The following is a 14,855-nucleotide window of genomic DNA, read 5'->3' as shown; positions in this document are numbered from 1 at the left end:
TTAAATTTTTTGGGGGTAAACTTTATTTTTTCAACTTTTTTTTCACTTTATTTTTTGTCCCACTTTGGGACTTGAACTTTTGAGGGTCTAATCCTTTACAATGCATTCCAATACTTCTGTATTGGAATGCATTGGCTGCATAAGTAATACTGTGTGTATTACTCATACAGCTTCCGGCCTGTCAGATCCAGGGGGCTGGATCTCACAGGCTCTTCACCGGAAGGCAGCGCGATGCCTTCCTTAGACATCGCGCTGCCTTCCATGCCATCGGGTCCAGCCAACAGCCCCATGGGGACCCGATGGCACCGCCGCCCGCACAATAAAAAGCCGCAAACCGCAGGTCTGAATTGACCTGCGGTTTGCGGCGATCGCCGACACGGGGGGGTGACGGGATCCCCCCGCGCATTTAGTCATGGTGCCTGCTCAGGCACCGTGTTCCGATCACCGGGCGGCGGTGATCGGAACTATATATGACGTACCGGTACATCATGGGTCCTTAACCGCCTCACGTCCGCCCATAGGATATAAACGTCCTATGGGTGGACGTCTATTTCTGACAGCACGTTTTAAAACGTCCTGTCAGAAATAGCAGCTGCACGCTAATCGTGCAGCTGCTGATCGGGTTGCCCGCTGTCAGTGACAGCAGGGCAACCCTAAGACAAGGCAGGGACAGTTCCCAGGTGTCCCTGCCTTCACGATCGCTGCAGACACAGCGCTCACCGAGCTGCGCGCTTCCTGTTCCGGCCCGGCGGTCATGTGACCGCCGTGACCGGAGTGTGCAGGAGCTGTGTGAGGTCTCTCAGAGACCTCGATCAGCCCTGCTGTGAGGCTGTACAGCGCAGGATTGCTGCTGTACAGCCTCTATAGGGGTGCATTTGTCCTGTAACTGGGGCTACTATGTCAGCCCCAGTTACAGGAGAAATCAACAGTGTAAAAAAAAAAAAAAAAAGTGAAGTAAATGTCCCCCAGAGGTCTTGTATGACCTTATGGGGGACAAAAAGTGTAAAATAAAATAAAAATAAAATAAAGGGTTGAAAAAATAAAATAAAAAAAAGTTTCACATATAAAAAAAAAAAAAATCCCAAGTAAGGAATAAAAAAAAAAATTAAAAATAGAAAAAATAAAATAAAATAGACATATTTAGTATTGCCGCGCCTGTAAAAACCAGCTCTCTAAAAATATCACATGACCTAACCCCTCGGGTGAACACCGTAAAAAATAAATAAAAAAAACTGTGTCAAAACAAGCAATTTTTGTCACCTTGCATCACAAAAGGTGCAACACCAAGTGATCAAAAACGCGTATGTCCCACAAAATGGTACCAATAAAACCGTCACCTCATCCCGCAAAAAATGAGCCCCTACATAAGAAAATCTCTCAAAAAATAAAAAAACTATAGCTCTTAGAACATGGAGACACTAAAACATCATTTTTTTGGTTTCAAAAATGCTATTATTGTGTTAAAGTGAAACAAATAAAAAAAAGTATACATATTAGGTATTGCCGCGTCCGTAAAAACCAGCTCTATAAAAATATCACATGACCTAACCCCTCGGGTGAACACCGTAAAAAAAAAAAAAAAAAAAAACTGTGTCAAAACAAGCAATTTTTGTCACCTTGCATCACAAAAGGTGCAACACCAAGTGATCAATAACGCGTATGTCCCACAAAATGGTACCAATAAAACCGTCACCTCATCCCGCAAAAAATGAGCCCCTACATAAGAAAATCTCTTAAAAAATAAAAAAACTATAGCTCTCAGAACATGGACACATTAAAACATAATTTTTTGGTTTCAAAAATGCTATTATTGTGTAAAACTTTAATAAATGAGAAAAAGTATACATATTAGGTATCGCCACGTCCGTAACAATCTGCTCTATAAAAATGTCACTTGACTGAACCCCTCAGGTGAACGCTGTAAAAATAATTAAATAGAAACTGTGCTAAAACAACCAATTTTTTGGTCACCTTGCCCCATAAAGTGTTATAATGAATGATCAAAAAATCATATGTACCCAAAAATAGTACTAATAAAACTGGCACCTTATCCCCTAGTTTCCAAAATGGGGTCACTTCTTGGGAGTTTCTACTGTAAGGGTGCATCAGGGGGCTTCAAATGGGACATGGCATCTAAAAACCATGTGGAGTTCCTTTCCTTCTGCGCCCTGCCGTGTGCCCATACAGCAGTTTATGACCACATGTGGGGTGTTTCTGTAAACCGCAGAATCTGGGTAATAAATATTGAGTTTTGTTTGGCTGTTAACCATCGATGTGTTAAAGAAAAAAATTGATTAAAATGAAAAATCTGCCAAAAAAGTGAAATTTAAAAATTTGATCTCCATTTTCCTTTAATTCTTGTGGAACGCCTAAAGGGTTAACAAAGTTTGTAAAATCGGTTTTGAATACCTTGAGGGGTGTAGTTTCTACAATGGGGTCATTTATGGGGGTATCCACTATGTATGCCCCACAAAGTGACTTCAGACCTGAACTGGTCCTTGTAAAGTGGGTTTTGGCAATTTTCTTAAAAATTTGAAGAATTGCTTCTAAACTTCTAAGCCTTCTAACGTCCTAAAAAAATAAAATGACATTTCCAAAATGATGCCAACATAAAGTAGACATATGGGGAATGTTAAATAATAAATATTTTATGAGGTATCACTTTCTGTTTTAAAAGCAGAGAAATTGAAATTTAGAAAATTGCGAATTTTTCAAATTTTTGGGTAAATTTGGGATTTTTATATAAATAAAGGTGAAATATTTTGACTCAAATTTATGACTATCATGAAGTACAATGTGTCACGAGAAAACAATCTCTGAATGACTTGGATAAATAAAGGCGTTCCAAAGTTATTACCACATAAAGTGAGATATGTCAGTTTTGCAAAATTTGGCCTGGTCAGGAAGGGGGCAAAGGGCCCAGATGGGAAGTGGTTAAGGACTCGGGAAACATGCCGTACCGGTACGTCATGCGTCCCTAAGGGGTTAAAGGGGTTCTGCAGTTTTTTAAAACTGATAATCTATCCTCTGGATAGATCATCAGCATCTGATCGGCGGGGGTCCGACACCCGGGACCCGTGCCGATCAGCTGTTTGAGATGGCAGCGCGCTGGCAGTAGTGCTGCGGCCTTCTCGCTGTTTATCGCAGGCCCAGTGATGTCACGACTAGTGTCAACTGGCCTGGGCGAGGCTAAGCTCCACTCAAGTGAACAGAGCTTATCCCCGCCCAGGCCATTGATACTAGTCGTGGCCTCACTGGGCCTGCGGTAAACAGCGAGTGCCGCTGCCTTCTCAAACAGCTGATCGGCATGGGTCCCGGGTGTCGGACCCCCGCTGATCAGATCATCAGTTTAAAAAAACTTCAGAACCCCTTTAAGTCAAGTGGATCTTCAAATATTTGTTAATTGTTATGACACTAGTGTGATCAGAGCCTAAACTAGAATGATCACTACTAAAAAGGAATTATTAAAAAAGAATTTTTGGAAAAATCTGCCTAGGTCTATAGTATAACTATTATCCATTTTTCTGTTCTGCCTTCTGCCTCCATTTTTTCTGTTCTTACGTTAAACTTGATTATTTTCAATTTAAGGTTGATTATCAATATTTCTTGATTATTTTTATAAAAAAAAGATTCTAGCAATAACTTTTATTTTTCTGTTGAATTATAGTTTTTAAGGACACCATTTTGTTGTACATGTAACTTATTAATTAACTTTTATTTTTCTGGTGTACGGTAATGGGAAAAAAAAGCTATTCCACTATTTTTTTGTATTTTAAATTTATGACGTTCATTGTATAACATAATTAGCATGCTACTTTTACTGTATGGGTCGGTACGATTACAGCAATACCAAATATGTATAGTTTTATATGTTATTTACTACTTTTGCACAATAATAGCATGTCTCCTTCAAAAACAATAGTTTTATATTTTGTTGCATTCCAAGGATCAGAATTTATTCATTTTTACACCGATGTATCCATGTCCAGGCTTATATTTTGCCGGATGCAGGGCCGTCTTTAATATTGATTGGACCCTGGGCAAGAATTTACTTGGGCCCCCTGGATCCCGCCCTCCCCCCCCCCCCCCCCCGCACTTTGCTGTACTTGCTATACAGCAGCACTTACCTGTCACGTCCAGGGCCTCCAGGTGACGTCTCCTCTCTGTCATTATCTTCTCTGTAGATCTTCTCTCTCATCATCTTCTCCACTCGGTCTGGACAACTTCTCTCAGCCGCCTCGTCTCTGCAGAGTGTTATAATCCTCCCTCCACCATACAGTCCCATGTAAATAACATCACCTCCTTCCCAGCCGCCTCCAATGCACAATCCCATGTAAACATCACCCCCTAAGGCTACTTTCACACTTGTTGATCCGCACCGATAATACAAACGAATGCACCCGTTCAGGACTGATTCGTTTGTATTAGATTTGAATTTCTACGTCCCAATACGGATCCTTCCTGACTTACATTGAAAGTCAATGGGGGACGGATCCGTTTACAATTGCACCATTTTATGTCAATGCAAAGGGATCCGTCCCCATTTACTTGCATTGTAAGTCAGGACCGATCCGTTTGGCTCCGCAAGGCCATGCGGACACAAAAAACGCTGCTTGCAGCATTTTGGGGTCCGCCTCCAAAACGGAACGGGGGGCCGTACGGAGCCGAACGAATGTATTCTGAATGGATCCACGTCCATTCAGAATGCATTGGGGTTAAACTGCTGCATTTGGGGCTGCTTGTGAGAGCCTTGAAACGGATCTCACAAGCGGATCCCCAAACGCAAGTGTGAACGTAGCCTAAACATTAAGTCCCATGTACATAAACATCATTCCCCCCCACCATCCACTTTCAACATACAGTCCCATGTAAATAACATCACTCCCTCCCCCAGCCACCTCAAGCACACAGTTCCATGTCAATAACATCCCTCCCTTCAGCCCTAACATACATCCCAGTTAAATAACTACAACTCCCAGCATTGCTCTGTTTCTCCCTTAACTTACCTCTCCTCATGTACAGACATCACCATTAGGCTCCTTCTCCTCTTCACTCCGGTCCAATCCTGCACTGGTCACATGATGGTGACATCATCCAGGTCATCCTATCACAGCCTGTTTTGCTGATCACATGACCTGTGATGTCACCACAGGTCCTTCACCTGTTCCCAGTGTATTAGATTCAATTGTATTGCCGTTCTGTGTACTGCAATACAGTTGTATCTAGCATGCAGGCAGGACATTCGGGGCATGGGACAAAACATCCGGGGCCCAGGCCCCAAATGTTTTAACCTAGCGACGCCCCTGGCACTAGTGAATGGGAGTCGGGAAACGGAGCTCCCTTGGGCCCCCAGGAGCAACTGGGCTCGGGGCAGCTGCCCCTTTTGCCCTGCGGCAAAGACGGCCCTGGCCGGATGAGATATGGTTTCATTGGTACCATTTTGGGATACATGGGACTTACTGATTAAATTTTTTTATTTATTTTTTTTGGGGGGGGGGGGGGACAATTCCGTTAACTGTTGCATTTTTCATTTTTTTTACATTGTTCATATGGTGGTGTAAATAATGTTATCTTTATTGTACAGGGTGTGGCAAATACATCACGATACCATAGATGCATGTGGACTGTGTTTTATTTTTACCACTTTTGCAAAATAAAACCACTTTTTATGGAAAAAATTGTTTATTTTTATTTTTTATTATATAACGGTAAACAAACTTTATTAACCTTTCCTTTTTTTCACTCTCACTAGCAGACATGGCTGTTATACCACAGCATTAAAGATTATCACTTAAACAGTGACAGGCAGTGTATTAGGCTCCATCTGTGACAAAGCCTAATGCCCATACAGTCATGGCAGGCCTATTGCTATGGCGACGCATCAGGGGGCCGTTGGTCATACGGAGCCTTTATGTAACTACGTAGATGCCATGGTCGCTATTGACGGTGGTATCTAGGGAGTTAAGCGGCCCGCATCAGAGTTAATTGTAATAACGGGAGCAGTGCTGGGTTCCCGTTCTGATCTGGAGCTCTGTATCGGCGCAGCATGTGTGGGTCTTTTCAGTCCCTTCCACCTGCACCAGGATTAATGGCAGGGGCAGCAGGGACCGACACATGCTGCGTTGATACAGCACTCCATGAGAAAAAAAATATTGATATGGCAACTTTTTAGAAGTCAATATTGTCTGGCTGCAAAAGGGTGAATTAATTGAGTTAATTTGAATAGTTGCCTAGCCCTACCTGTACTTTAGGAGGTCTCCAGCAACTCTGAGTAATATGTTGATAAACTCTTCATTAAAGGGGTTCATACTTCAGCAAATGGCATTTATCATGTAGAGAACGTTGATACAAGTCCTTTACTAATGTATTGCTATTCTCCATATTGCCTCCTTTGCTGTCTGGATTCATTTTTCCATCACAGTATACACTTCTCGTTTCCATGGTTATGACCACCCTACAATCCAGCAGCGGTGGCCGTGCGTACACACTATATGAAAAAGTCTGTACTATGTGCACTCCCATGGTCCTGTCCACCAGAGAGGCTGACGCTTTTCCTATAGTGTGCAAGCACGACCACCACTGATGGATTGCAGGGTGGTCGTAACCATGGAAACGAGCAGTGTATAATGTGATGGAAAAATGAATCCAGCCAGGAAAGGAGGCAATATGGACAATCACAATACAAGTAAGTGCCTTGGATTAACTTCTTCTAGATGATAGATGCCATCTGCTGAAGTGAGAGAACCTCTTAAATTATATGAGGCAGTCCAGGTACTAAACTATGGTATATGTGAAACTGTATCTCCCACTACATTATTTAAAAAGGGGTTGTTCATCCTTTTGGCAGTCACATTACCTGTGTCAATCCTGATGTCCATTCTCTGGCCACAGCAACTATGTCTCCTGCCTTGCACCTGCACCAAACCCACAACACCAAGGACACCCCATCTACCGTCAGGCAGGATCCCCAACATCAGAGTGTGCCCCTAGGGAAGAAAGGGTGTGCCCTCCTATCACTCCCCTGGCCCTAGGAAGCATCGGTGTGAGGATTGCCACTGTGAAGGATTATTGCAGCCAGAGCCACTCCCATCCTCCGCTCACTTCCTCTGGGGCTTGCGGCACATGTACGTACTTAATGCTGCTATTGATTTGTGGACTCTTGTTGCTTTCACATTTGGACGCCATTTCTTTTCACTTACATGGAAAAGATCTACATAGTAACATAGTAACATAGTACATAAGGCCGAAAAAAGACATTTGTCCATCCAGTTCGGCCTGTTATCCTGCAAGTTGATCCAGAGGAAGGCAAAAAAAAAAAAAAACCCTGTGAGGTAGAAGCCAATTTTCTCCACTTTAGGGGAATAAAAAATTCCTTCCCGACTCCAATCATGCAATCAGACTAACTCCCTGGATCAACGACCCCTCTCTAGTAGCTATATCCTGTAATATTATTACACTCCAGAAATACATCCTGGCCCCTCTTGAATTCCTTTATTGTACTCACCATCACCACCTCCTCAGGCAGAGAGTTCCATAGTCTCACTGCTCTTACCGTAAAGAATCCTCTTCTATGTTTGTGTACAAACCTTCTTTCCTCCAGACGCAGAGGATGTCCCCTCGTCACAGTCCTGGGGATAAATAGATGATGGGAGAGATCTCTGTACTGACCCCTGATATATTTATACATATTAATTAGATCTCCCCTCAGTCGTCTTTTTTCTAAAGTGAATAACCCTAATTTTGATCATCTTTCAGGGTACTGTAGTTCCTGTCATACAAATATAAAAAGTTATGCAGAGTTCAGGAAGAAATCAGTGGCCATGGTGACTATGACTCTGTAGCCTTGTCTTTGTTTACCGGGGGTTGAGTGCTACTTTGGGAGGGAGTGGAACATAATTATAATACCGTGGGTTCTCCTTTTGTGCTATGTTCTTATAGTTTGTAATGTAACCTATGTTGTAATGTAGTGCGGTACAATTATCCTCAGCGGAGCTACATTTACCTATAGGCACACAGCTGGAGCAAAAAGAAGACAACCGGGTAGAGTAAGGTAAAGGTTGTAGGTGGTGTGAGCTGATATTTCTCAATTTAAAGAAAATGTGTCATCAGAAAAAGATCTATTGTTTAACCCCTTCCTGCCCTGCACCGTACATTTATGACACTGGACGGGTCTTTAAAGATGGCGCCCACAGGCAGTCGGCAAAGTCACCGGATGCCTGTTGTTTTAAACAGCTGATACCCGCAGCTAAAGTCTGCAATCGACAATAACATTGATTGAAGACATTTAACCCCTCGGATACCATGGTCAAATGTGACCACAGCATCTGGGAGCTAAAAAACCCAGGAGTGTATGCTCTTGTGCCGGTAACAGCCCCACCAAGCGGCAGGGTTGCCAACTGCAATTAAAATATTTTAATATTTTATCCCAGGACAGCCAACATCTTTTATAGACAAATTGGAAGACCATAATGAATTATGAAGATTATAAGTAATGCAAGTCTGCAGCACAGTATACTGATAACACCTCATTACCTGCATTTACTGTGAGGTGTAAAATGATGATAATTACCACCAAAATAATCTAGTCAAGAGCCAACAGCCTCAAAATAATCACGAACAAGTCAATTTTTTTCACAGACAGGAAAAAAGTCGCCTATTTTTACGGATTGTCCCGCAATTTTTGGACGGTTGGTAACCCTGCCAAGTGGGGATCAGGGGAGCCGAATATTGTATGTGGGAGTCTGGGTCCTCCTGAATGATCCGAGGCTGTCACAGATGTGTTCCTATGCAGACCCTGCCTGTGTCAGGGATCTATAGGAACATAGTGAAATTCTTATAGACTCCAATGCTAATCCACTGGAGAAGAAATCTAATGATTGCATGTACAAGTTCCCTATGGGAACTTTTAAAAAGTGTGAAATAAAAAAATTAATAAAAAGGTTTTAAAAAATATAAAATATTTTAAAAAAATATAAAAATTCAAATCACTCCACTTTCCCTCAAATCCAAATTGCAATAAAAGAATAAATATCATGGGCAGCACAGCATGCAAAAATGCCTGTACTATTAAAATATAAGAATATATATCCCAAACGGCTAAACAGGAAAAAGAAAATCAAAATGGCCCATTAGTCGTTTTTTGATTGCTTTAGCTCCCCCAAAAAATGTACCCAACAGTGGTAAAGTCATATACACCTCAAAATGGTATTAATGAAAAGTACTAATTGTCCCCAAAAATAATCCCTCACACAGCTCCTCACAAAAAAGGTGATGAAAAGAGCGAATTATTTTTTTTTCAAGGTTTTTATTTTTTTCCAGTATTAATATGCAAGGAAAACTATAGAAATGTGGTATCACTGTAATCATACTGACCTGAATAATGAAGGCAACAGGTCAGTTTTATGTCATAGGGGACGCCATAAAAACAAAAACCCATAAAACTGTGGTGGAAAAATAAAAAAGTTATGGCCTCGGAAAGGCAGGGAGTGAAAAACAAAAATGCAAAAAAAAAGAAAAAAATGTATGATGAACTTTTTTTTCATTTTTGGTTATTTCCCCCCCCCCCTTTTTTATGTGGAGCCTAAGGTAGTTCTGTACCCTATATTTCAATAGAACTGTGCCTTGTGGACTATGGCACACATGACTCTGTAACTACATAGTGGTTTACTGCTGATTCTGGTACAAGTCTGGACAATATGATGGACAGTGGAAGCAATGAAGGACATGACCAAGAGTCCATAGTCAGGACTATTGCCCATTAATATATCTCTGCCAGTAGGGCTGGCGCCAGCTTTTTGGGTCTGGGATAGAATACTATACTGTACATGTCTATTCAATAGGTGGAGTCTTGGATGGCACTATAAAAAGCATTGTATATATGGCATTGTGCATTTATTATTATTCCAAATGTCACCCACAGTTTCTATATTCCAGCTGATGTACTGGTATATCATATAACGAACAGTCGCGCAATGGTTTTTACTAAAAGCACAAAAATAGTATAGGAGCAGTAGCATTTTAGTTTGATAGATTTATTAATCATTTGTAAAAAAACAAATTGCATTTCAATGCTTTTCTTTTACGTGGGAAATCTTCCTGAAGGACATTTGAAGAAGGGCTTTTCTTGGTGCCTTTCAGGCCATGCTAGGAGATGGACTTTTGCATCAGACAGACAGGCACCTGTGAAACAACTTTTTTTTTTTTTTTTTTTAAATCATATTTAAAAATTGAATTGCATTATATTTTTTTGTGTTTGTACCCTAAAAATTGCAGTCCTACTATTTAGCCTGATCAGTGTTGGAGGGGATGGGCGCACTGGTCAAGAAACTGAAATGTAGATATTTTAGATTCTAGAATCAGAGCCACCGCTAGGCTTTCCTTCACTGGGGGTAAAGGTTCAGTTAACAGCACTCACCCTGTATCTAAATACCCTGGTCCAAGCAAGGTGCCAACCAGCATCAGCACCTGAGGCACATGCTCTTCTGGACCCCCCCAACTATGCCCCTGCCAGCTTTTAGATGCCATTTATATAATTGCTGCACAGCGTCCTATGTCTACACTACTCCTACTGATTGAAATCATCCACTAGTAAGACCTACAGTAGGCAATAAATCATACCGCTCAGTATGGACAGTGTTCCTGCCTATGCATTCCAATGTAAATCTCAAATCCTCTAATGCAGTTTCCAGTATAGAACCAACATTTACTGCTTGAGTGTTTAACCTCCCCCACCCCCATTCATGTGCTGCATGGCCCTTCCTGATGACGTAAATGCCCAATGTTTGTTATGCACGACCCTACACAAAGGTATGTATGTGCTCCGGTGTGTTGTCCTTTTACATATGTCAGTTTACTCTGGACCCCTATACCGCACATGGGTCCAGAGATCTCCACATTCACAGCTCCAATTGCTCTCCTAGATTATGTTCAGCTTGGCAGCTCGGGGGACGTGCCCTTTCTGCTGCAGCTCTCTCCCTGTAACTGCCACAGCTTCTAACAGAACATATGGCTGGTGGCAGTTGAAGAATTAAACTGAGCACATTCCAGCTCAGGGAGATAGACAAAAAATATAGAAAAGAACAAACAGGTGGAGCTAGGGGTGGGCGATATAGGCTATATGCGATATAAATTTGTGCCACGATATGGATTTTGTGCATATCGCCGGACCGCGATATGATCGCGCTCTCGGCATGCACCATGTTCTCCTGAGCCGGCACAGTGGAGAAGGAGGGAGTCCCTCCCTCCCCACTGTGCGCTGCTGCCGCTGACCACCAATGAGAACAGAATAGGAGGAGGAGAGGAGGGACTGTGGCCACTGCGCCACCAATGAATGTGCCGACCATATCCCGGCCCCTATGACTGCACGCTGCGATACGCCGCAATTAACCCCTCAGTTGAGGGGTTAATCGCACGGATCACAGCGTCCTGTCAGAGGTCGGGTGCCGGGAATGTTCTTTAGTCTCTGAAGGCAGTGGGCAGTCCCGATCGGAGTCCCAGCAGTGTAATGCTGGGGCTCCGATCAGTTACCATGGCAGCCAGGAGTCACGCTACTGAAGTCCTGGCTGCCATGGTATGTTAGTGAGCAGCATTATACTCACGTGCGCCGTGAAGTCCTGGCTGCCATGGTAACTGATCGGAGCCCCAGCATTACACTGCTGGGACTCCGATCGGAACTGCCCACTGCCACCAATGATGGGGTGGAGGAGGGAGACCCTGTGGCCACTGCCACCAATGATTAATACTGGGGAGTGAGGGGGGGTGGGTTTGAGTTACCAGAGGGGGCTGATAAGAGGGAGAGGCTGGGGGGGCGGATCAGGGGCTGGGGGGCACATGAGAGGCTAGGGGTCACATGAGAGGCTGGGGGGCGGATCAGAGGCTGGGGGGCACATGAGAGGCTTGCTGCCATGGTTAGCTCCCTGCTGTTGTGTGCACAAAGCACAGGGCAGCAGGGAGAGTGTAAAGTCCTATTCACCCTAATAGAGCTCTATTAGGGTGAATATGACAAGGGTTCTAGCCCTTAAGGAGGCTAATATTTATTAAATTAAAAGTAAAAAAAAAAAAAGTTTAAACCCCCCCAAATATAGAAAACAATATATTGCGATATATATCGCATATCGCACATGCTTAAAATTATATCGCAATATAGATTTTAGCCCATATCGCCCACCCCTAGGTGGAGATATACAGATATATTTTATTAAATTACTCACTAGTTATAGTAAATTTCTAATTTTATGAAATTAGAAAAGTATTCAATTCCAGGTGCTGGTTTAAAAAAGTAAACCCCTTTAACACCCAATATAACTCCTGCCATTTACTGCATTATTAGAATAATTTTATGTGGCCACATTTAGGATTTCATCCTAAAATATGACTTAAAGGCTATGTACAACATTAAGGGCAAATTTTATTATTATTGTATTGTACTCATTTTGAGCTAAAAATCTTTTTTTTAATTGGTCTTTATAAAAAAAATTGTACCACCAGCCTTGATTTGCCTAGTAGCAGGATCTGAACTTTCACTCTGTTCCATCAGGCAGCTCAGCTGATGGCTCCTTATCTGTGATTTCTAACCTCATAAACACTCATTATAGCTCAGTTCCTATCTTACTGATAAGAATGTGGCTTAAATAAGTGTTTATGACCTCTTAGTAATTTAGAGATAAGGATTATTAGGCTACTTTCACATCTCCAGCAGCAATTTTCTACTGGAACAGCACTCCGGAACCTGCACTGCCAGATGCAACCAGAATGCACGCTGTCCACATTAACTATATGTGATAACATTTCCTGACATTGGTTCTAATATTTCCCCAACTAATTTTAGATTGTGCCCTTGTTCTTGTCTTGCTGTTTTTTTTTTAAATTAAAAACATTTCACTCCTGAACCTTATTTATGCCTTCAACATATTTGAAGGTTTTGATCGTGTCCCCCTTTTCCCTTATATACGACTATACAGATTAACTTATATAAGTCTCTCCAGATATGTTTTATGCTTCAGACCCTCCACTGTTTTTGTAGCCCACCTTTGCACCTATTCCATTTTATCTATATAATTTTGTAGGCTCTACTTTAAATGACAATAGTGCATAGAGATCAGTGGGTGTATCCCATCCATACCAGGACTGTAAAAGGCCTAATTCACATTTCAGTGTTTTGGTCAATGATTTCCATCAGTGATTGAAGCCAGGTTCTATTCAGATCTTTCCATTAGGTCTTAGCCACATGACCATATTTTGGGTCAGCGTCTGATCCACATATTTTCCAGATCGCACACGGACTCATCCATGCTGCCATGCCGCACATTATAGAACATGTCCTACTTTTGTCTGTTTTGTGGACAAGAATAGCCATTTCTATAACTGGGGCTGAAGAAAGTGTGACTTGCACACGGAAGGTGTCCGCATTTTGCTTATCCGTGGTTTGTGGACTGCAAAACAGCCATAGTTGTGTGCTTGAGGCTTTATACCTTCTCTCTGTGTATGCTTATTTTAAAACGTGAATTAAAAGATTTGAGAATTAATAAGCTTATGCAGGCTAAGTGAATAAATATATTTACTAAGTGTGATTAAATATAAGATAACACAGACAAATCACATACAGAACACCCCAGGGTGTACAAGAGATCAGGCAAATCAATACTTACATCCTACCTAGAATGAAGTCTTCAATGGAGTGCCACCTAATTGTTGGTGTAAATCAGAGTTATACCTTTCAGCCCTTCTTCCAGTGTGCAGCACGCATGTCTCTGAGATCACTCAGGAATGTGGTCTTATCAGCACAATGGGGGATGGGTACTAACTATTTCTAACCCACTACATTACATGTAAGACTTTATTACACAGAATATTATAGGGAATATAAAAGAGACAAAATTAAAGGGGACAAAACCAATCAGTTCTCAGGACCGCTCATTTTTGGGCAGAGCTTACATAATAGGGAAATTGCCCCAGGATAGCCTGAATTTGCCAGGATTGTCTCTGACAATAAGGGGCAGTCCCTGCTAATTTGGGACTGTTGGCAACTACAATATCGTCATCAGTATTTTCTCCCATTATAGATGCACTTACGAATAATGAGACCGCACTGGTCTAAAATATGGATCTGTAATACGAATCTCTTTTTCTAAGTTTATCATAGTAGAGCATGCTGCCTATTCAAAAATACAGCATACTTGTAGAAATGTGACTGTATAGGAGTATGGATATGTGAATAACATTTGCTCTACATTCAGGACCTATTCTGTGGGGAAATTAATATGGATTGCTAATATGCTAGTGTGAGGCTTTAAAGAGGACCTTTCACCTGGAAAAACAATGTGAACTAAGTATGCTGACATGTACAGCGGCGCCCAGGGATCTCACTGCACTTACTATTATCCCCGGGCGCCGCTCCGTTCTCCCGTTATGCCCTCCGGTATCTTCGCTCAGTAAGTTATAGTAGGCGGTGTCTGCCCTTGTTCTGTTGGCGTCTCCTTCTCCTAGGCTGTAGCGCTGGCCAATCGCAGCGCAGAGCTCACAGCCTGGGAGGTTTTTTTCTCCCCGGGCGCCGCTGTACATGTCAGCATACTTAGTTCACAATGTTTTTCCAGGTGAAAGGTCCTCTTTAACAAACAAAATTAGAGCAGCAGTCCTATTTAAGACATACTATGGAACCCAATGAAGTGTAATTTCCTTCAAACTCTGTTTCATGTCACTTGATGTGCATTGTTTTCTTCTGTTACATATACAGAGATGCTTTTAAAATACTACTGGTTGCCCTTGGAAACAGACAGCAATGTATCCCAACAACATGTGACCAACCTCACAGCTGAGCTGTAACCACTTGCAATGTGAACTCCCATAATGCACTGCTG

The 14,855-nt window shown here is 42.1% G+C and overlaps 1 protein-coding gene across 1 annotated transcript in view; it reads left to right on the top strand.

Annotated features, from left to right (window-relative positions):
* Positions 1–14,855, top strand: part of MEGF11 (multiple EGF like domains 11) — a 370,671-nt gene that overhangs the window by 59,590 nt on the left and 296,226 nt on the right. The window lies entirely within an intron of this gene.

Source organism: Bufo bufo, chromosome 1 (assembly GCF_905171765.1).
Source record: "Bufo bufo chromosome 1, aBufBuf1.1, whole genome shotgun sequence".
In the NCBI taxonomy this organism is placed as follows: Eukaryota; Metazoa; Chordata; class Amphibia; order Anura; family Bufonidae; genus Bufo; species Bufo bufo.
This window is presented reverse-complemented; position numbering and strand designations above follow the sequence as displayed.